Below are 23,875 nucleotides of genomic sequence, written 5' to 3' on the forward strand. Positions count from 1 at the left end.
GGTGATATCATGTGGTATTTGTCTTTCACTGCCTGGCTTGTTTCGCTTAGCATAATGCTTTCCAGCTCCATCCATGCTGTTGCAAAGGGTAGGAGCCCCTTCTTTCTTTCTGCTGCATAGAATTCCGTTGTGTAAATGTACCATAGTTTTTTGATCCATTCATTTACTGATGGGCATCTAGGTTGCTTCCAGCATCTAGCTATTGTAAATTGTGCTGCTATGAACATTGGGATGCATAGGTTCTTTTGAACTGGTGTTTTAGTATTCTTAGGATAGAGTACCAGCAGTGGAATTGCCGGGTCAAAAGGCAGATCCATTTTTAGTTTTCTGAGGAAGTTCCAAACTGCTTTCCATAGTGGTTGTACCAGTCTGCAGTCCCATCAACAGTGCACTAGGGACCCCCTTTCTCCACATCCTCTCCAACACTTGTTGTTTGTTGCTTTGTTTATGATGGCCATTCTGACTGGTGTGAAGTGGTACCTCATTGTGGTTTTAATCGGCATCTCTCTGATGGCTAGCGATATTGAGCATCGTTTCATGTGTCTTTGGATTTTCTGTATGTCCTCCTTGGAGAAGTGTCTGTTCAAGTCCTTTGCCCATTTTTTAATTGGGTTACTTGTCTTCTTAGAGTAGAGTCGTGTAAGTTCTTTATATATTTTGGAGATTAAACCCTTGTCTGAGGTATCATTGGCAAATATGTTTTCCCATACAGTTGGTTCTCTTTTTATTTTGATAGTGTTTTCTTTAGCTGTGCAAAAGCTTTTAATTTTGATGAGGTCCCATTGTTTATTCTTTCCTTTATGTCCCTTGCTCTAGGAGACAAGTCAGTAAAAAAGTTTCTGTGTGAAATATCTGAGATTTTCCTACCTACGTTCTCTTCTAGGACTTTAATGGTGTCACGCTTTATATTTAAGTCTTTTATCCACCTTGAATCTATTTTTGTATAAGGTGTAAGTTGGTGCTCGAGTTTCATTTTTTTGCACTTAGCTGTCCAGTTCTCCCAACACCATTTGTTGAAGAGGCTATTTTTATTCCATTTTATGTTGCTGCTTCCTTTTTCAAATATTAATTGACTGTAGAGGCTTGGGTTTATTTCTGGGCTCTCTGTTCTGTTCCATTGGTCGATGTGCCTGTTTTTATGCCAGTACCAGGCAGTTTTGATTACAGTGGCCTTGTAGTATAGTTTAGTGTCGGGTATTGTGATCCCTCCTACTTTACTCTTCTTTCTCAAAATTGCAGCAGCTATTTGGGGTCGTTTATGGTTCCATATAAATTGTTGAAGTGTTTGTTCTATGTCTGTGAAGTATGCCATTGGTACTTTAATAGGTATTGCATTGAATGTGTAAATTGCTTTTGGTAGTATGGACATTTTGATGATATTAATTCTTCCAATCCATGAACACGGTATATGTTTCCATTTGTTTGTGTCTTCCTTGATTTCTCTCCTCAGTGTTATGTAGTTTTCTGAATACAGGTCTTTTACCTCTTTGGTTAGGTTTATTCCTAGGTATTTTATTTTTCTTTTTGCTATTTCAAATGGGATTTTTTTCTTGATTTCTGCTTCTGCTGTTTCATTGTTGGTGTACAGAAATGCCTTTGATTTCTGGATATTGACTTGGTATCCCGCTGTTTTGCCAAATTCATTTATTAGGTCAAGCAGATTTTTGGTGGAGTCTATAGGATTTTCTATGTACACTATCATGTCATCTGCGAACAGTGACAGTTTTGTTTCCTCCTTTCCGATTTGGATTCCTTTTATTTCTTTTTCTTGTCTGATTGCTGTGGCTAGAACTTCCAGTACTATATTGAATAGAAGTCGTGAAAGTGGACATCCTTGTCTTGTTCCTGTTCTTAGTGGAAAAGATTTTAATTTTCAATTTATATTCTTAATTAATATAAGGTTATATTCTTAAAATTACAGGTCATGCAGGTCACAAATTATGCAAATAATTTTAATGCATTTGGTTTTAGAATAAATCGCTACTGTGTTGACTTGTCCATAGAAGACCATAAAATGATAGAATAGCCACTGAACTAAAGGAAAGGTAGTGAATCATTTGATTTTTGAAAACTGTATTCAATTAATGTTGCACATTCCATGTTACTCCACATGCTGCTGAGGTGGCAAAGAAATCAATGTGTTGACTATTTCCCCCAAAATTAGTTTTATTAAACTGTCCTTGGCTTTTTATGCACTTAGCCTATTCTTTTACACTCACTGTTTTATTTATTCTAAGGTTATTTGCTTAACTCATTACACAGTATCTTTTTTATGAAGATGTAGGGGTTTCTTTTTTAATCTTAATACTGTGGATAATTCATTTTTCTAAAAAATATTTATTTTTAAACTTTATGCAACAGAATAATTGAATTGATTAGGTTCTCACTTTAAAATGGTTATCAACAAACTCAGAGCTAAAAATCATTTCTGGGCAAAGTGAATTAAATTTACTTTAGTTCACTTTGTAAAGGCTACTAGAATAACAATCTCTCTTGCTACATACCATAATAAGATGAACTGGTTGAGAACTACTATATTAGAGGCTGTAGCTAGCATTTTTCCTTGAGACTCGTAGAGAGGAATGTTTTCATTCCAGGAAATGCACCTACTAGTATGCATGGGTAGATGACAGTGTCAGGGACAACAAGAGTGTTTTCATGTATCAAAATACCAGAATCCAAGGGTCAACTAGGAACTAGAGAGACTTGCTTTGCTTCTAAAAGAGAGAAAAAATGAGAAGAGGAAAGGAAAGAACAGAACTGGAAAAATGGTTGCAGGCTATAGGCCCTGCACTAGGACTTCACCACATATCCCTCTAAAAATCTTAGTAATATCAAATAGAATTGTTTTCTTGTGCCACTAACAAGGGGGCTGACTTTCATGCCAAAGTGCCGACAGACCCAAACAGCTGGTGGGAAGGAGCAAGGACAAAGACAGGTGGAGCAGAGGACAGTGGTTCTCTATTAATTAGCTGAAATCTGGAGAAGGACTTAAAATTTCCATAGATTAAAAAAAAAACCTCAAAAACCACAGAAACAAAAAACCAGAGAAGGTGCAAATAGAGAACCCTGGCTTATATAAGACCTACCCTTGTATATTAAATAATTAAATGCAAATACCTTTGCAGTTTATTGTGCAAGTATCCTATAGCTCCTGAGATAAGATTTCATTGGTGGTGGATGAATATAATACATTGTAGGATGAGAAATCAAAAAAAAGAAAGCTGTTGATTTGTGAACATCATACACCATAGATTTTTAATATTCCCTAGTTGTTTCATTTTTTAATTTTATTTTTTCCATTCTCATTTATCCCCCTTATATCCTCTTCTACCTCCACCAAAGCCCCCTCTCTCTGCAATCACGACAGTATTGACAATGTTCAAAAGTTCTTTTTGATGTGATCACTGACCGGCAGTGACCACGGAACGCTGCAGGTGGCTCGTGGACAAGCGAGAAAAAACATACACAGAGACGACCAGGTCCTGTGGGGAAGTGGGAATGGAATGGCCACTCTCTCTAGTGGGGAGCACCCCATTCTCCTGCTGGAGAGGATTTTTATTGGTTTTGTTTGCAAAAGAATTCAGGTAAAGCTCATTACTCATTGCTAGGAAGTAAGGATCAAACGACAGATAACAAGGAAGTATGAGGGCCTATTTTGAGTCAGGGTCAAAGAGCTGTAAAACTTTAAGGAACAAACTTTCTTCTTCCTTGGACCCTTATCATTCAACTGAGAGCATTCTAAACAAAGCAGATTTCACAGGATTTTTCATATTCTTTCTTAGGCCTGATCACCCGGGGAACCTGCCCTTTCCAGCACAGGGCAGAACCACCCTGTCATTGTTTCAGGCTTAGGTGGAGCAAGGGGAGTAAGGCAGCCAAGAGATTAGGAGATTTTCTCGCAGACAATGAGGACTCAGGCTATGTCAAAGCCAAGGGACAAGGGTCTATTACCCCCTTTTGCTGTAGCCCCCAAAGTCCTTTCTTGGGGGCCTCCCACGTGATCATGCCTGTCTTAGATCATTCCACCCTTGGGGAATCTTACCTGTCATTGGCTAACTGACCAAGAATTGGGGGCCAGTTATAGATGAAGCAAAAGGAGCAGAAGCGGTGCTCCTCCAGGGAGATAAGCTTTTGTCTCCTTGCTGGCTTACGGTCCAAGGTCATTCCCTCAGCCTTAGCCTTGGCAGGGGTTACAGCTTCTGATACCAGGCAGGGCGGTTCCCAACATTTTTTCTTATTTGCTCAGTCCTTCTACCACATAATGCAATGCCCTACCTCTTGAGCTACCAGCCTGCTCTCTATCTATGAGTCTGTCTCTATTTTGCCTGCTAGTTCAGTTTGTTCAGGAGATTCCACTTAAGAGTAAAGCCATATGTATTTGTCTTTTTCTGACTGGCTTATTTCACTTAGCATAATGTTTTCCAGGTCCATCCATGCTGTCACAAAAGGTAAAATTTTCTTTGTTTTTTTTTTTTTTACAGCTGAGTAGTACTCCATTGTATAAATGTACTGTAGTTGTTTTATCCACTCATGTACTGATGGATATTTGGGCTGCTTCGAAATCTTGGCAGTCGTGAATATGATGCATTTTATGTAGATATTCTTATATTCTTTTGAATTAGTGTTTCAGATTTCTTTGGATAAACTTCCAGAAGTAGAATCACTGGGTCATAAGGCAGTTCCATTTTTAATTTTTTTGAGGTTACTCCATACTGCTTTCCCCAGTGGCTTCACTACTCTGCATTCCCAACAACATTGCAAAGGGGTTCCTCATTCTTTACATGCTAGGCAGCTCTTGTTGTTAGTTGATTTATTGATGATAGTCATTCTGACAGGTGTCAGGTGGTATCTCTTTGTGGCTTTAATTTGCATTTCTCTTTAATTTGAGGTTTTTAATCTTGCGTTTGATTAGTAATTTTGAGTGTCTTTTAATATGTCTATCAGCCACCTGTATGTCCTCTTTGGAGAAGTGTCTATTCAGGTCCTTTGTCCTGATTTTTGTCCAATTTTTATGGATTTTTTTTTGTGTTTAGTTTTATAAGTTCTTTATAAATTTTGAATATTAACCCCTTATGGGATGTATCAGCAAATATGTTCTCCCATTCCGTGGGTTGTCATTTTTGTTTTGTTGATAGTTTTCTTTTCTCTGAAAAAACTTTTTACTGTGATATAATCCTATTTGTTTATTTTTCTTTTGTTTCCCTTACCTAAGGAGATATATCAGAAAAAAATATTGCTATGCACAGTCTCCAAGATTTTACTGCCTATATTTACTTCTAGGATTTTTATGGTTTGGGGCCTAACATTTAAGTCTTTAATCCATTTTGACTTTATTTTTATGTGTGGCATAAGAAGTAGTCTAGTTTCATTTTCCTCCATGATCTGTCAAATTTTTCTGCAACCATTTACTGAGTAAACTATCTTTAGCCCATTGTATGTGCTTGCTTCCTCTGTCAAACATTATTTGAATATAAAGGTGTGGTTTTGTTTCTGGGTTCTCTATCCTGTCCACATTAAAAAAATAAAGGATAAAAACCACAAAATCTAATAGATGCAGAAAAAAATTTTGATAAAATCCAGCACCCATTTATGATAAAAACACTCAGCAAAGTGGGAATAGAGGGAATATATGTAAACATTAAAAAGGTCATATATGACAAACCCACTGCCAGTGTCATACTCAACAGGCAAAAACTACAAGCATTCTCCCTAAATTTGGGAACAAGACAGGGATGACCACTTTCACCTCTCTTACTCAACATAGTACTAGAAGTCCCAGCCACAGCAATCAGAAAAGAAGAAGAAATAAAAAGATCCAAATTAGAAAGTAAGAAGTAAAACTGTTATTATTTGCAGATGACATGATACTGTACTAGGAGAACCCTAAAGATTCCACCAAGATAAAAACTAGAATTGCTAAATGAATTCACTAAAGTAGCAGGATACAAAATTAACATCCAGAAATCACATGTATTTTTATATGCCAATTATGAACTATCAAAAAAGGAAATAAGAAAACAATCCCATTCTCAGTTGCTTCAAAAAGAATAAAATACCTAAGACTAAGCTAACCCAAGATGTAAAAGACCTGTACTCAGAAAATTTTCAGACTCTGAAGAAAGAAATTGAAGGAGATATGAATAAGTGGAAGTATATACCGTGTCTGTGAATAGGAAGAATTAACATCATTAAAATGTCCAAACTACCCAATGGAATCTGTAGCCAATGTAGGCCCTATCAAGATTCCAATGACATATTTCACAGAACTAGAACAAATATTCCAAAAATTTCTATGAAACCACAAAAGGCCTCAAATAGCAACAGTGATCTTGAGAAAGAAGAACAAAGTTGGAGGAATTACACTGCCTAATATCAAAGTATATTTTAAAGCCATAATAAGAAAAACAACATGGTACTGGTGTGAAAAACAGACACATAGATCAGTGGAACAGAATAGTGAGTCTAGTTGTTTCAATTTATTTATTATGTGTATTGAATTTCAAACATTTTATTTGTATCTTCCTCAGATTTTACAGCCTTTCATTAAATAAAACGTATACATGGAGATCTTAACTGGAAGTATGAAACCCATTTTGGATTATTTTTACTAATAATTATTAAGGAAATTAATAGTATGCCAATAAAAATGTACAGTCTTTGTTACTTTTCTTTAACAAAATGAAAAGATGATAATGATTTTAATAGAGGCTAAGTTAATGAATAAAATCAGCTTTTACTTTTCCTTGTTTTATTCTAATATTAGTCAACCCCTTGCCTCGGCTCTCCCCATCCAAAAAATTATTATGTAAGCATACCAAACACAGATGACATATCAATGCTGCATGGAAGATACAGGGGCATGTAAATATTCCATAAATGTTTATTAGGTGCCTCTATGTTCCACATGCTTTCTGTGCACTATGAATATAACAGCAAATAAAGCAGGAAATAAACCTACATGCCTGTCTTCATGTAGCTTACTTTTAGTGAGGGAAACGGGCAATAAACATAATAAATAATAAAATGTATACAGATTGTGAAAAGCTGTCAGAAGAAAAATGAAAATAGAAAAGCAGATGCAGAAGAATGTGAGGCATAAACATGGAACTATATGGGCAGAGAACACATCACAGAAAAGCTAACATTGGAGTTGAAATCTAAAGGAGGCAAAGGGGTGACACATGTGGACACTTGAAGTACTAGCAAACATGGAGTGCACATGCCCTGAAGGGGAGTCTGGTCACTGTGTTGGAGAAACAGCAAAGAGACCTGTGTTGCTGGAGGAAGTGGGAAAGGTGGAGAGTAGTAGAAGATGATGGCCAGCTTTTGCATAGTCCTATAGACCATTTTAATGGACTTCATTGTTGTTTTCCTTTGGGAAGGAACCCATTTGTAATGTTTTGAATAGAGGGTGGAGAAGCTGTCTGTTCCTATGGAAAACAATATAATGATTACTAACTAACACTACAAGAATAAAGTCTGCATTTCATGTACTCACACCTGTAAATATACTTTTGTACCGCTGTGTATAGGATTGTCATAATCTAAAATGCTTTAAAAAGAATCACTCTGACTGCTCTGTTAAGAAAAGATATAAGGAAGGGAAGGAAATGGCTAAAGACTAATTAAGATGCAAATGCAAAATTTTACATACGAACACATAATGGCTTAGACCAGAGAAGTAGTGGTGAGGTATTTGTGGCTGGATTTGAGTTTTGAGCCCACCGGATCTATTGAATGATTGGCTATAGAATGGAAGAAAATACTGCCAAAAGAGTAGATTTGCTGGGATGATCCTCGGCTCACTTTTGCTCCCTGTTGAGTTTGAGATGCTTCACACATTATCTCCGCTTAGATGTCCCAGGGAGATGCCGAGCAGAGTCAACATTATCCAGTGCTGTTTTTCTGGGTGTGCATATGTTTAGGTAATTGCATATTTACAGAAGTCCAATGATCCAGGAAACTTGCAAAGTTCTGTTTGCACCTGACAAGGTATGTTTTCCATCAGTTATGCCTAGCTATTGTTGCTTTTTTGTCTATTATAGTAAGGTTGCTGGTTTCTATTTGATCACCTAAAGTGCTTAATTCACTATTCATTCTGAAGAGAGGTGCATAAATAATCTTTCACAAAAACAAACAGAAGGCCTTGAGTAACAAGGCCTTTTCCTCTTATTCTCACATGGTTTTCAGGAGGTTTTCAGAAGTTCAAACAGAAGAGACAGAAATGTGAAATTAGCATTGTTCAAAAAATAAAAAAACTAATCTTTCCTCAGTTACTCTGGAAAGTAACTGAGAGTAAATACATGTTTTGAGCATGAAGGACCTTTTGTGTTAAAGGGGTTGAAAAAAAGCAAGGTATATCTGTTGTTATGATTAGCAGGACACTTCTTTCAGAGTCTTGCTAGCCAAGGTTGTAAACGGAGCAATAGATAAGGCGCTGTGCTCACAACTTAGCAACAGCTTGGAAAGTATTGTCAATAAATGCTCCAGTTTGAAAGAGGGCCAAGTGTTACGATGCGATAATATTATACAATTGAAGCAGCATTTCAATATCTAATCTTGGGATTAGAGAAGATCTGAGGTTCACATCACTGAAGCAATGTCCGGGTAGAATTTATAGCTCTTTTTCTTTGATATTAATAACAGCCACAGATTAGTGGAGACAAACTTTGATACAGTTTACTGCACATGTCTATGATAAAGTGTGGAAACTACTTCTTTATACTAGGGGAGAAAAAAAACACCTCACAAAAGTGTTGCAATAAAAACTAAAGCATCTGTTTTCCCCTATCACCATGTTTTGCATAAATGTTTCCAAAGATTTAGTTCTTTGATTATGGCCTTTGGTAAATTCACTTAAGAAAAATCTGGCTTCACACCAGCACTTCCCCACACAACAATGACTGTTCACAGGAGTGGTCCACTAACCCAGCCTCTCATCGTTAGCATAATGTTGAGATCATTTGCATATAGTTCATGTTAGAAAGGCAGGGAACCCCATGGAAGTGTGTTACCACTTCACAAATAGCTGGCCATGCAGCCAGAAGGGGAAGGGAGGGGCTGACCAAGAGACAAACAAGAGGATGAGTGAAAAAGTGGAGTGAGGAGAGGAATGGAGTGTGAGAAAGAATACAAATTGGAAACAGAAGCTTGAATGAGAAAATGCCATTTTAAAAAGTAATCTTTTGAATTCTGTTTTTTTAAAGTCATGCCTAGAAGCTGTCCAAACTGCAGCCAAATAATAAGATTATGTCTGCTTCCCAACTCTAGTATTGTCAGACTTGGTTAGTGTGATGTCTATAATGTGTTTGGTGTGGTTACTTTTAGTTTTGTAGCAGCAGCAGGAATCCTCTGCATTAGACATGAATTGTTTACAGGTTTTGTTTCTCATTGCTGAAACTGAATGGAATTTCAGAGTGAATAGTTTTGCTTTACAAATGCTTTTTTTTTTTTGTAAGCCTAACTGATAGATACAACTACTCCAACAGAAACAAAACAACTACATGAAACCAATAATTACCTTTTATGACAGCTACTGGAGACTTCATGTTTTATAGTAATTTTACATCAGCATGAGAGAAACCTTGCTAATTTTTCTATTAAAACTATATCACTGTATTATTTCATAACTTTAATAATGAATAATAATAAAACCAATACCAGCAAGAGAATGAGGTTATTCTTAGAAAGCTTAATTTGATGCCTTCCTTATTTTTAAGATTATTTCCTGTCCTTCTCTTCATCTTATCTCAGGAAATGTTTATTTATAGATTCAAAACACTTAGGTATGAGAAGAAGGAAACAGACTTGGGCTAAGGCTAATGACATTGACATTAATTTTCAAACTGAAGATTTTGCTAACTTTTTAAATCTTTTCCTATTGTAGAAAATCTTTTTATTTTCTAAGAATGATTATAGGACTTTTACTAATTATAGTTAGTAAATGGTGGCTGCTCAATGGTTTACACTTCCGTATTTTGCTATTATTAATAGTTCTAATAGTTGTTGGCTCGACAGTTCCACAGAGGAATGAATAACTCATTTTATGGGCCTATTTCTAAGAATAGTAATTAAGACTAAATCTTGTGTTGAACACAATTGGAGAATACAAAATTCATACTCCTGATGGAAATGAAGTCTTAGGATGTATGTTTTGATTTCTATCTTAAGTGACTTAAAATATTCTCTATAAATCACACTTGCATTCAGGTGTATACTCACTACGCAGGTTTGTTTGCACTGCCTAACATCCGAAGTGTCAAATAGTAATGATGCCATTTATTTCTGTTGCTACTCTTACTGTAGTATGGAATATACTTTGATTAAAAAAATGAGAAAAATAGAACCTAGGGATAAAATCTTCCTTACTTGCTCACTTGTCTTCAGTGCAAATTCTAACTATCATCCCAAATGTTCTGGCAGGATTTTGTAATGAATTAGCTCCCACCATTTCACTTTTCTAAAAGATTCTTGGAACTACAATCTTCTAGCCTGTAAATCTGCAGTATTTCCCTTTTTTTGTCAATAAGCATGCAAAAAGCCTTAAAGAGACACATTTATTTCATTTATAAGAAATTAAATCCAGATTTAAAGCTTTTCTCCCACACACTCCTGTTGGCTCTGTTTGGAATGGTTCCGTGCTCGTGCTGGGCCCCAGGAAGCGCTGTAACATGTGTTGGCAATCTTGCAAACCAAATGTAGGGCCCCTTAGATTCAATATCAAGGTATTTATTAGCAGTAATGCTTGCCTTGAGCTCTTTCTGTGGGTTGATGGTAAACCACTGGCAGTGCTTCTAGGGGGAGTTTTTCTTGCTTATTGCTGATGATGTTTAATGCAAAGCTAATCCACTTTCTAGGACATCCCCCTAAGGACAAGTCACTCTCTTAATAGCTAGCAGTCCTAACTATGCTTTCCAATTTGGCTGTAGGATTAGGGCCCATATTTTCATCGTAGCTTTTATTTATACAAATGAAAGTAATCTTGAGACAATAATAAAAAGATGAAATGGAAGGGTAGTTTTGTTATTTACAACATCTCACTGCACTTTGTTTTAAATGTGCATAATTTATTCTAAATTACTCGTTGAAATAATTCCTACTATTTTGAGCCTGGAGTGAATCATAACTCAAAAACTGCAAAAACAGAGGACCTTTGTTGTTTAACAGTAGTAATTTACTATTCTTACTTAATGTGCCTAATGTGTTGACAAATGTTTAACAACTGGCTCTCTGTAAAAAAACATATTTTGTATTATTTGCAAATACGATTAACTCCAACCTAACAATCTGATGTCAACTGGCTTTAATATTACTAAAAATGTAACAATAGGTTCTAGCAATGCTGGCTTTCACACACCACTGAAAAATAACGTGTTACATATAAACCTTATATGTTTTTAAGTGCAATCTGCCCCTAATTAAAGGACTGAAAATTAGGGTAGCCTTTAAGAAAACATAACAATGTTCTCTATAATAATAGATTGTTTGGAATGATCAACACTCTGAGTTATGTCTTAAAATCCTGGAGCTTGGGAGCTGGGAGGACTTTTGAGAACCTCCATTTCTGTATATTTGTGTTGAAGAAACTTAGAGCCAGAAAATAGAGATTAATTTTTTCAAGGATTCAATGGCAACAATAGGACTTAAACTACATCTACTTTGCCTCAGCTCAGTGTTCTTTCCATCAACTTATCTTGTTTCTTAATTAATGTTTGATAGAGATCATTTTGTTTCCTGGGTTTTCCTTGGCCTTGGTATAGTTTGGTGCTAAGTTGGTACGATCAACTATAAAATCTCAGGAAGGCTAAACCATGTGTCACTATTAATTTCTCACTTCTTTAGTGAATAGAAATAGTGATTGTGCAATCTAAAGTATATTCTGTAGAAGGAACATGTGCTCTTACAACTATGCTGTGTTTATTTTACTGCTTCAGAACTCAGCCAAACACGCAAATCAAAGGAATACCTTTTAATTCACAGTATTGATCTTTCAGAAGTTTTAACTAGAAAGTCATTCGAATATTTCTGCTGTGAAGCCCCTACCCAGTATCTGCCTGTAGCTGTAGTTACCCTATATAAGTCTTCCACTATGAAATGACAAGACTGTTTACCTCCAGGTTAGCTTTTATCACTTCTCTGTTTAAAATAAACAACAAAAAAGTTACTGCTTTTCATCCAACCCAGTAAATTGAAACTCCTTACCTTAAACCACTGATGACAAGGATCAGCGATGTTTTGCTCACCTCTGTCCTTAGTGCCACCACAGTGTCTGGCCCAGGCGCACCTTAGTGATCACCTCACACATGGTGTCTTACATACTCATGCATGCATGTATGTGGGATTGACCGTGATCCTTACTTTACACCTAGAAAATTAAATACAAGTAACTTTCCCGAGGACTCACAGCCAGCTAGGATTTGTCTTCAGTTTCTCTGATTGCACTTCAGCCACTTCACCATACAACCTTGTTAAATATTTCTGACAGCCACATCTAGCATGGAATGACCCCCTTAGTTTGGCCCATTCCTGAACTTTTCTCTCCCTAAGCCTCTAGGTGAAGTTTTGCTTCAGGCACCTTTGTCCCCTCATTATGATTCAGATGGCCTCCAGAAATTCTGTTTTTGCTAAAACTGTTTCTCCTGCCCCGGTCATAGGAATTCCCCTCAAGAGAAATTAAATTATACTTGATCACTGTCTTTAACAACATTCTAACTTTCCTTCAAGGCTACTCACTAACTACCTCAACTTCTCCTTCTCAGACTGTTCGCCTCTCCTGAACTCCAGACCCACTTTGTATTTCTGGTTTTTTTTTCTGGATTTCTGGAAGTGTAGATCACTTTGAATGAAGACGGACAATGCATTATGTGTCTTTACCCACTGGAATCTGTGCAATGTCATAATCATTTTTAATGTTTATTCAGTGTAAGTTTTATTTGTCAATGACAATTTTATTTGTCAATTATCCATATCTGTGCAGGCATTTCACTGCCCCCAAAAGAGATCCTGGAAAAGGGCATTGCATTTCAAAATGCCTTTGATAAGTTGGGTGAGGTCTGGTAGAGCTAATGAAGAACAATTCATCTATAAAGAAAAAGCTACCTGAAGGACACAGACTGAACATTTCAGAGTGAAGCAACAGTAGCAGAAACATAATGGGATTAGAGTGGATAACAAGCTAAATGGGAATCAGCAGTGTGCCTCTATGAACCCTGCATAAATAAAAACTGAGGGCAAGAAGTCTGTGCTAATCCTCTTACTAGATTTTGCATAGACCAGGCTTTCTTAGGAATATAATTCCCGGGATTCTGAATTGTTCTCCTTCTGCTGAAGTGATGAGGAAGGGACTGTAACAGTAGAGATTTAGATGATATATTTGGAAGATAACAGAAAAGAAAGGAGCATAAACTTACTTAGTTTTCTGCCCTTTGAAAATCACTTAGCCCATAGCCTTGATTTTTCAAAGAACTGCTCTTAAACCAAACCAGAGTGGGTGTTACCCTTGTCTACAGGCCATTATTATTATTTTTTTACCATTCACAAACTTCTCTGTCAACACCGTTAGCTGTACAAACTGATGGCCAACCACATTCACACAAGATGCAGTCTCAAACTGTACTGCCATGCTCCATTCTCCATCCAAAGGATGGGTCATCTGAGAGAGCAACAAGCGACACAGAGGGCCTTGGGAGTGCCTGGCTGAAAACCATGTCTACATGTTACCTTAAGGAAATTCTTGTCCTTTGTTTTTGAGTTGCTAAATCTGTTTTTAGCTTCTTGAAAGGAGTGCACTTAATGAAAAAGATTTACTGTGTTGTTGTGACCCTTTTTGTCTTAGGAGGAAGCCTGAATGGGTGGCATGATGGTAATAATTAATATTAAATATTTTGGATGCTTAAGAATTTCTTCATTTCACTTTTTCTAAGCATGATTTGTTATTTTATATAGTTCTATAATAAATATCTGACAAAACTCTATAGATTTGGAAACATTAGAGGCACTTCACACTCATTCAATCTAATAACAACCTTTTGAAGTGATATTATTATACTTTTTTTAGTAGGTGAGGAAACAGAACTTAGTGAGAAATAGCTAATAAATACTTATCTGGCTTTATGGTCTTTCTTCTGTATTACTGAGCCCACATAACCTTCTTTTAAGCAGATCACAGAATTTGATCATAAATGTTCTGATTTTATCAAAAGTTAAGACTTGTAAAAACTTTCAGCAAAGATATTTCCTTCATATGCTTCCATTGATAAGTAGAAAGTCTAAATAAGACACAAATAATAACAGCTACAATATATCTTGTACTTTTCTAAAATAGAAAGTGAGAGATATTAATTAAAATATGCTGATAAAGTATCTCTATTACAGAGGCAACTATTCAGAAAAAGCAGTCTGAAGTTACAGTGAGGAATCTTTTTAGAAATCACATTTAGTAATTTACATTTGTAAACATTTGTATTACATAAGCATTATTGTTAGCAATTTTACTACCATAACTTGTAGTTTTATAATTTTCCATGTTGTCATCATTTCCTTTTTCCATTAATGCTCTTGAGCTTCCTTGAAGTGCCTGTCGATTCACTCCTGAGGGTTAATGGTAGAGTAACTTCACACTAACTCTCCTTAAATGGCTATCCCTTGACATACTAATTTTTCACAGGCTAAAACTGAAGCCTGTTAAAAGTAAATGCATTCCTTCCAGGCTCCAATGGTGGACTGAAGCTCAGATGACCCTTTGACATTTTACAGGCATTGATGAGGTGCTGTCCCTTTTTTTGCAAATAATCTAAATTTGATCCCAATGAATGGAGGGCACCCTAGATAAGCAGGGAAAATGTGTTTACAGACATTTTCAGGTCACTCAAGCTGTATTACTGAAGACTAAATACTTATATTTTTAGAGAGTAGGAGATAGGGAGAAAGGACTAGTTAAATATTAAAAAAAAATCTCACATATAAATGAACCCTTGGATATTTAATTAAGTTAGTAAAAGTCAAAGCAAATTTATTTCCTGTTAGCTGATAATGAAATTCATATTAATGGAGGTAGGATAACATTAGATCGTACCAAATAAGACTCTCCTTTCACTTTCTAGCTATTTTGGCCATTTTTTTCTATGAAACCGATTGGCTTATAATTTTTATTGTGGCCATTTTTTAAAGAAATAAGCATTTGTTTAAAACATGTGAATGCACTAGACACTTGTTTTGTATTTGTTTAAAAATTCTAAATCATTTTTGAAATAAAGAGCTATGATGATTTTTATGTTAATACAAGGTTTTAATACTTTACAATTCATGCACTAAGAGGTATGGTTTGACTATTTATGTATCTAGAAAAGAGCAGTTCTTCATCACAATATTAGCTGGATACTTGCCAATTTTAATGATATTACAAGCTCAAAATTCCCAGTAAGATGTAACTTTTTTTAATACAGAGAAACAATAGGAATATATGTTGAAACACATAATAGTATTTTTAAGAATTTATTTTAGGTAGCTAAGCAGTCAGCCAGAAACTTTTCATAGAATGTAACTTCCACTAGGATGAGGATTTTTGTCTCTTTAGGTCACTGCTTTATCCCTAGTACCGACATATGCTTGATGTTTAGTCAGGATTTTAGAATGAATGAAAATTCAGTTAAGGATAATTTATTCAATACATTCTAGGAAAGAGTATGCTTGCTTTGAAGACTCACTAGCTAGGCAATGGGTACAACCTCCTTGTACATATTGCTACACAGATCTCTATTACATAAATGTTATTATACATTGAAATCATAGGAGTAGCATTGTACCTATCAAGCTAATTTTGATTATGATTTGGCTTCTCATACTGATTGTATATAGGTTAAAAACTACCATCATGTGGATAAAACCATTGTCTAGTGTTCAGTCACCTTCAAAATCACTGTTCTTTTATATAAATTAAAAAATTAGTATTATAGTCAGCTGTTTCTAAAGCTTGGTAATCTTAGTGTGTTCCTGGAACATGAGCTGTATGTGGAGCCGTACAATATAATAAATACTGCATAGGGGTAGAAAACAAATGGACTACTGGTCTTCACAGAGGAAGTTGGATTGAGACTTCATTCTAAATAAATAATATACTATAGATATGTATCAGTAAGTTTATGTCGTACCAAATGTGTATATATGAGCCAAGGAATAATAGAAATAAAGTTAGGAAAGGCTTCCTGAAGAAGAAAATGAAAATAGTCTAGCTTCTAAGAAAGAAGGGAATATTACAGGTAGTAAAAATGCTATGGTTACAAGATGTAGAAATATGAGAAAGAGGTTCTAAAAAGGATAGGTCAACCAGATTTACTTAAACAGTAAAAGTCTGTGTTAGGAAAAATTAGGCACTGCATATATATAAACAAACTTATCAGGAGTAGAAGGCAATGGGTAGAAAGCCTTAATTAGCATCTATGATTACAATGATTTTGAAGATTAACATGTAGTTTTGTAATTAATTCTAGGTGTTTTAGTTATTTGTTGATACACAGCAAACCACCTAACCACAAGTCATTGAAAATAAGAACATTTAATTGGTTTGTATGTTTCTGTTGATTGACTAAGACTCAGGTAGATGGTTCTTCTGCTGGTCTTACTTAGGGTTACTCCTGTGGTTGTGGTCAAAGGGTGGCCAGGACTAGAACATTCAAGATGGCTTTCAGTGCCTTAGGAGGCATGATTGGAAAGGTTGAGTTTAACTGGAATGATAAGATGACCAGGCCTTTTTATTTTTTTATGGTCTTTCCACATGGTTTTTCTACATGCTCTTTCTCTACCAGGTCAGATGGACTTCTTACAGGGTGGCTCAAAGGCTTCCAAAAATATTTGAGATAAAACTGTCAGGACTTTGTAAGGCATAGGCCCTACATTAGAATAGTGGTACTTTTACCACATTCTATTGGTTGAAGCCAGTCACAAGGTCAGCCCAGTATCCAATGTGAAAGCAGATCATACAAAGACACGAACATTAGAGGCTCATTGCTTATTGGGAGCCATCTTTGGAAACTAATCATCAAGGTTTCATTTGTTGAAGCCAGAGGGCTGTGATGTTGCTCCGCTTCAGAAAATGATGCCCACTATGGCTGAAGTGAGTGAAAGCCCCTGGAGATAGGGAGTGTGTGACTATCCGCATTGACCACAATCTGAACGTGCTTCCCAGAATGTGCAATGGGACCAATGGGGAATGTCAAATTTATAATCTGTTACTTCAGACATGGCATTTTAGCCTAAAGTTTATAAATTCAGCAGCTAGGCATCTACCTTTTTTCTCTCACTTTGTTATTGATATAGTCATTCATATTAATACATGATATAGGAACTTCAAAATTATTTTTTAATCTAAATATATACCTTATACTTTGATTGATTGATTTGCTAAGGAATTATACATAGTTTGGTGCCAAGAGGTCTGGATTTTAAACCAGAAAAATAAGGCTTAATTCCTGGGTGCATACTGTTATTAATTGTGCTACTGTAAACAATCACTTGATTCCTCTAACTCTGAATATAGCTGTGTAAGCTTAACAAGTCATTTCATGGTATCTACATACATGTTTCTTTTTCTGTAAAACAGAGATGATAATCCTTAGTTCTCATCTGTGAATCTGAAATTAACATGCAAATGCATATATGCTAAGTAGTTCCATGTAATCAAATTTACGTAAATACAAGGTGAGGGTTAGTGATGATTGAGAAAACCTAAAGATGAATTGAGGTTTTACAGTTAATGTTAGAAACCACTTCAATTATATCAACTGAACAGTATAATAATCTTCCTGGCATAGTGTATATATTGATATATACTAAAAAGATGAAGATCAATTGAGGTAACACCTTGAACTTATAAAAAGCAGAAAAAAATTAATTTGCTTTGAAAACAGACTTAATCTAACTACTCAAAATGTCTTTACTAGTTTATTGTTCTTTTTAAAATTTTTCATTATGCACCTATTGCATTCCAGACATTACACTGGGCCAACAAAGCCCAGCAGGGCTTTCTGTGGTGATAGTAACATCTTACATCTGCACTGTTCAGTAGAACAGTCATCTGCCACATGTAGCTATCGAGCACTTGAGATGTGGCTCCTGCAACTAATGAACTAAATTTAGTTTTTTTCAATTAATTTGCCTAAATTTAAATTAATTTAAATTCAGGTAATCATGTGTAGCTGCCAGCAACTGATAGTTCTAGATACTATTACTGCAGCACACCGTCCTTCAGATCCCAATTCTCTTTTGGAAAGCACTTGCAGCCATTATCTTTCAATGGCAACAGACCTCATTTGTCCCTGCTCTTTGATTTGTCCATCTTTAGCTAAGGGCACACAGCTTCAAGGCTCCTCATGAATGTTAGGGAGGCCGTTTTACCTAAGGAACGAAGGTAATAACTGCTCTCTCTGAGCATGTGGAAAAATGAGTTTGAGTCTGATTTTCCTAACAAATTAACTAATTGAATACTTAATGGGCTACTTATAGTTTGAGAAAAATAACAGTGAGTAGCAAAGGAGACATTCTAAGTGGGAAGAGATCAGTGACTTCTTGAATCTACAGAGTGTCTTACATAACATAATTTTTAGCTTTGGCAAAATTCAAAATTCATTTTGTAATGTTTTTTCATTTACTTTTTAGAAAATTCAATACACATGTTTCTGATCAGGATAGACATAACTCATCAAAATGTGTTTGGTAAGAGTTGTTTTAAAAAGGTTCCAGAAATCCTCTGACTCTTGAAAGGAGAAAAACTTGTTCAGTTTTACATAAAACTTCTATCTGTCCACAGCTGCTTTAGCAGAAAGACAGGTCATCTGCCAACCTAGTTGAGTGCTGAGACCATTGCCCCTTTCATAGCTGATATACTAATATATTAGTAACTTAGGAAAATTTTATCTTTAAATATATAGTATAGGACTCTAAAGGGTCTAAAATCACCTGGCTCTTTCCTGTCATCATTAAGAATAAGGAAACTATGCCACAGAGAGCAAAAGCAACTTGTACAAAGTGTTTCACGTAGTTTATGACCGATCTGGAACTCAATAACCTGGTTGCTAGTTATGGATAATTTCCAGCACAGCACACGGACCCATCCTTATTTAGAAGTCAATGTTGTGGTAGATTGCAAATGATTTTATTGTTATTAAGAAGATATAAAGATACTTGCAATTTTATATAAGTTTTTTTCTAATCATGCATAATTAACATTTCAATTAAATATGTTCCAAGTTATTGTCAAAATAATATATATATTTTTTAATTGACACAAAAATAGAGAAACTTACCTAATAGGAAATTTCTCTCGGCAGCCAGCTATTTTTCAATCAAAGGTAAATGAAAATTATATAAAATATTTTGCCTAATTACTTCCCAGAGGAAAAGAAGTGGAGCCATATTCTATATGATTTGTTAACACAGAGGCTTATAGGGCGATGTGACATAATCCAAGGGATGAATTGTGCTTCAGTTTACATCAGATGTATGAGATCCAATGGCTTTTTTTTGTTTTGTTTTTTTGTTCTAGGGATTTTAGAGAAGAGGTGTCACTTAAACTCTTAAGTGTTATCAGTTTGTCTGGGGAATGTCTGTTTGAAGGAATCTTCCTGTCTCTAAATTCTTGTCTGTTGCTGTCATCAGTTCAATAGCATTTTGGCTCTAAAAATTTATAAGCTAGCAAAAGCCTGAAGCTGGGAAGATAAAAAAATGTCTATTGTGTTATCTATCACTTGCCTGTTTCAGAGATAGTTATACATGAAAGCTTTTTGTTGGGGTGGGGGATATTCAAACTCCTGAAAATTTACAAATGCCTTCCCAGATGGATGTAAAAATTAACCTTAAGGATACTGAGGGTTTAGGGAATGGAAATGGGAAATTTGGGTACAGCCCTCTCTGTGCATTTGATTAATGTGGTGAGATTGTGAATATCAGGGCCTCGGTTCCAGTCTTCATGTGTTCTGTGACTCCAAACATCACTCAATCCCCTGTGCTCATTCTAGTTTCTCAGATTTTAAAGACAGAGAGCAATTTCACAAAGATTAAGGCACTATGATCAGTTATCAACATAATTCATTGGAAACTCTATATACATTATTCATTAAAGATCAGATATCATTACAAGGAAAAGTTTGGACTTAATCTTATTCAGAAAACTTAGTTAAAATTTTTGAAATGAAGTTTCTAAATATTTTGATAATATAAAAATAGAAGGAACCAAAGATGCTACAGATAGAATTAAGATAAAAAATAATTTTACCAACAAGAGAGAGAATAGGAAAGGCTACTACTATGAGGGGAAAATATCTTCAAATAATGATAGCAGGCACAATGATTTAATTTAAATTAAGAAGATGTGATGTTTAAGGAAAGTATAGTATAGTATATAGTATTCTAAATATAGAATACTATATTTAGAATTGTAAAAACTATCATCAATGTACTGTTTTAAGTTAAATTTAAAAAAGATATAGCATTTGCAGAAAGAAAAAATTATAATCAGAATTGTATAAATTACCATCATGTACTGTTTTAAGTTAAATTTCTCTCTGATGATTACAATAAGATGTAAAAGTTTTAAAATAAATATACTATATTTACCAATATTACTGACATAATTAAATATATAGAGATTATATATGTAGTTTTGTGGTTATAAGAAATCATGTTTAAATCAATCAACTTACACATTATTTCAGGGCGGTAAACTCTTCATTATAGATGTGGTCTAGTAGGCCAGCTTTAATTCAAATAGATATTGTTTATGTTTGTTGCTGAATACTTATATTTTTTCAAATACTAGAGAACTGCTTTTTTACATTTGGTAACATGATTACCACAATTATGTTTGCTTAACCTGAACTGTAAGAAATAATACACTTCAATAACTTCAAATAAAATAGCATGCTTATAAATAGCCTGATAAATTACTGTTATTATTTCACAGTCACATTTAACAATGACTATTCTTTGGAGAACTTTTCATTATGTTGTTTCTGTTGAGCTACCTGTGATTTAGTGACAATGGCTTTCTTTTTTAGTGATTACAGATTTAAAGGATTACTGAATCCTTCAGATTTAAAACAACAGAATATCCTACAGGATTTTATTTTCAACTCTTGTTTACTTCCTAAATCATGCATCAGTGTGATATTTAAAAAATGAACTAAATATTTCTGTACTGAGACAGAGCCATTTAGAATGTGAATTACTCAGTGAAAACAAACTGCCCATATGTCCTGGAGATGTTGTATATAAATGTGTTTGTAAAGAAAGCACATGAAAAGTGAGAATATGATGTGGAGTGACATAAGGTTAGGAAATAAACCTAATTTTTCTCTTTTTATCTTCACTTAAGGATCTTTTTCATTGCTTTGAGAGAGAGAGAGAGAGAGAGAGAGAGAGAGAGAGAGAGAGAGAGGGAGAGAGAGAAAGAGAGAGAAAAACATCAATGTGAAAGAGAAACATCAATTGGTTGCCTCCCATTTGCAGTCCTGACCAGGGATCAAACCCCAACCCTGGGTATGTGCCTTGACTGGATCAAACCCATAACCTTTCGGTGCACAGGACTGATGCTCCAACCAACCAAGCCACTAAGCCAGGGGGAAATAAACCTACTTTTTGCATGCATGACATGCTCTTACACAGATTAAAAGGATTGATATATGTAAAATACATAAAAGAGTGCCAAGCACACAGTGAGAGCTTCAGAGTGTTTGCTCCCTTCTCCTCCTCCTCCTTTTCCTCCCTCTCCTTCCCCCCTGCCTCCTGCTCCCCCTCCCCCTCCTGCTCTCCTCCCCTCTTGTTTGTCCTTCCTCTTCCTCTTTCTTGTCCTCTCCCCCCTCTTCTTTTTCAGCATTATTATTGCCATCATCATTATCATTATTGTTATTCCACTCTCCCTCTTTCTGGTCTCTTTGGCCTGTATACTAAACTTAGATTCCTGATTCAGCTATTTTAATAACTGTCTTAAAATCATTCTTTGTTCTTGTCCTTTTGTTATCCTGCCCCAGACATGAGACAATGCCAAGCCCAGATACAGTTACCTCCAAAATTACAAGGTGCTGATGGAGAAAAACATTTACCTCTGCTGTTTGGATTGCCAACAGTTGACACTGAGTCTTAAGGACTGTACAGCAGTCCTCTTGTCTATAGTCAACGGATTTTTCTACCTCTCAAAGATGAAAGTTCAAACCTTTATCCCTATTTCAGACCTCTGCCCCACTTGATTTTCCCTCTCTCTTTGGACTTCATCTCAGTCTTTACTAATAAAGAAAGCAAAATGAGTCAACTCATCCCACATAACCATGCATGCACATGCCCCCTCACACACACACAATGTTGAAATCCCTCAGCTTCTCTCTTTTCAGGCTCAAAATAACTTCTGTCTTCACCCAGTTTGTTTTCCTTTCTTTTCTGCTTCAGGTAGCAGAGTGTTTGTATTCTTTTGGGGGCTTCCTCTTGCTCGCTCTTGGTCAATGCCAGTTTCTTCTCTCCCCAAATCTCCTTCTGTCTGTCACTCACTATGTAAAACATTTAAAAATATGTCCCACTTCCTTTTGCTCTTTTCCTTTTACATATTAAAGAAAGTCTATCCTTATCTTTAAAGAAACTTAAATCCTCTTTTCTCTTAAGCTATCCCAATATTTTTCTTCACTGCCAACTTAATCATAAAAGTTCAAAATTTTGCTTGTACCACTTAACCTACCATTGAACCACACCCTACTATCTCCAAAAAGGCTAATCATGCAGAAGAAATTTTCTAATTGCCTGGTCAATGGCTCTTTTTCCAGGTTTTCTGATGAATTTCTCTGCAGTGTTTGGTATTAATGAATGCTTCTGATTTCTCAAAGCCATTCTCCTTGGGATCCCATGACTTTCTTCCTTGCTGTGTCTCCTTCCCTAAGTCTGACCTTTCTGTTTTAATGTCTTAATCTTCTTTAATACTTTTTTTTTCATGTGTCTGTCCCTTATGGGAAGCCAGTCACCAAAGGTCTATCCTTAGTATTCTTATGTTACTTCATATTCTCTCCCAAATGAGAAATCTCATTTCCTTCATTTACTCTTGTGGCTTGAACTTTCACACAATTTTATATAGTAGTAATATATAATACTTCCATATTATATATATTACATATTCTTACAATCACATCAAAAATATATGATGGGTGTACTATGAACTCTATGGATAGACCATCTGTCCATCAATGGTCTATCACCTGTCCATCACCTATTATTATTTCTAGCTCTGTTCTCTTCCTGGGATTATGGACATGTTTTTAAATACTTACTAGCATTATGACCTGAATATTTTTGAAGACCTCTCTTGTCATTACTATTTGTAACCATTTCTCTACCAAACTCTGTCAATTCTGTCTCAGAGGGTATCTTGTGTCCACCTCTCCTAGATCCACTGATACTACCAGTTTAACAGTTTGAACTTATTTCACTTTTTAATTTGAGCAATCTCTCTGTGTTTTTGTTTTAATGTATTTTTTTTTGTTAATTCAGGAACCATCAACTCTGCTCCATCTCCCACCTCTCTAACAATTATTTTCCTAAAAATTCAAATATGATTAATTATATGATTCCTTTGTATGAAGCCTAACCTATTTTTTTCCCTTTAGGATAAGGTCTGAATTTCTTAACATGGTATCCAGAGAGTTTTCTAAAATCTGGCCTTACCTTGCATTTCCAGTTTTATCACCATCTTTTCCCCTGTGCACACAGACATTGGGTACACACAATCGTGACACTCCTGCCATCTCAAACCTTGATAGTCTGGTCTTTTTGCCAAAATACATCCCCTCACCCTCATCTATAAGTTGCACAGAAAAACATTAGAATCATGCACAGAGTGATCATT

Source organism: Phyllostomus discolor, chromosome 1 (genome assembly GCF_004126475.2).
Source record: "Phyllostomus discolor isolate MPI-MPIP mPhyDis1 chromosome 1, mPhyDis1.pri.v3, whole genome shotgun sequence".
NCBI lineage: Eukaryota > Metazoa > Chordata > Mammalia > Chiroptera > Phyllostomidae > Phyllostomus > Phyllostomus discolor.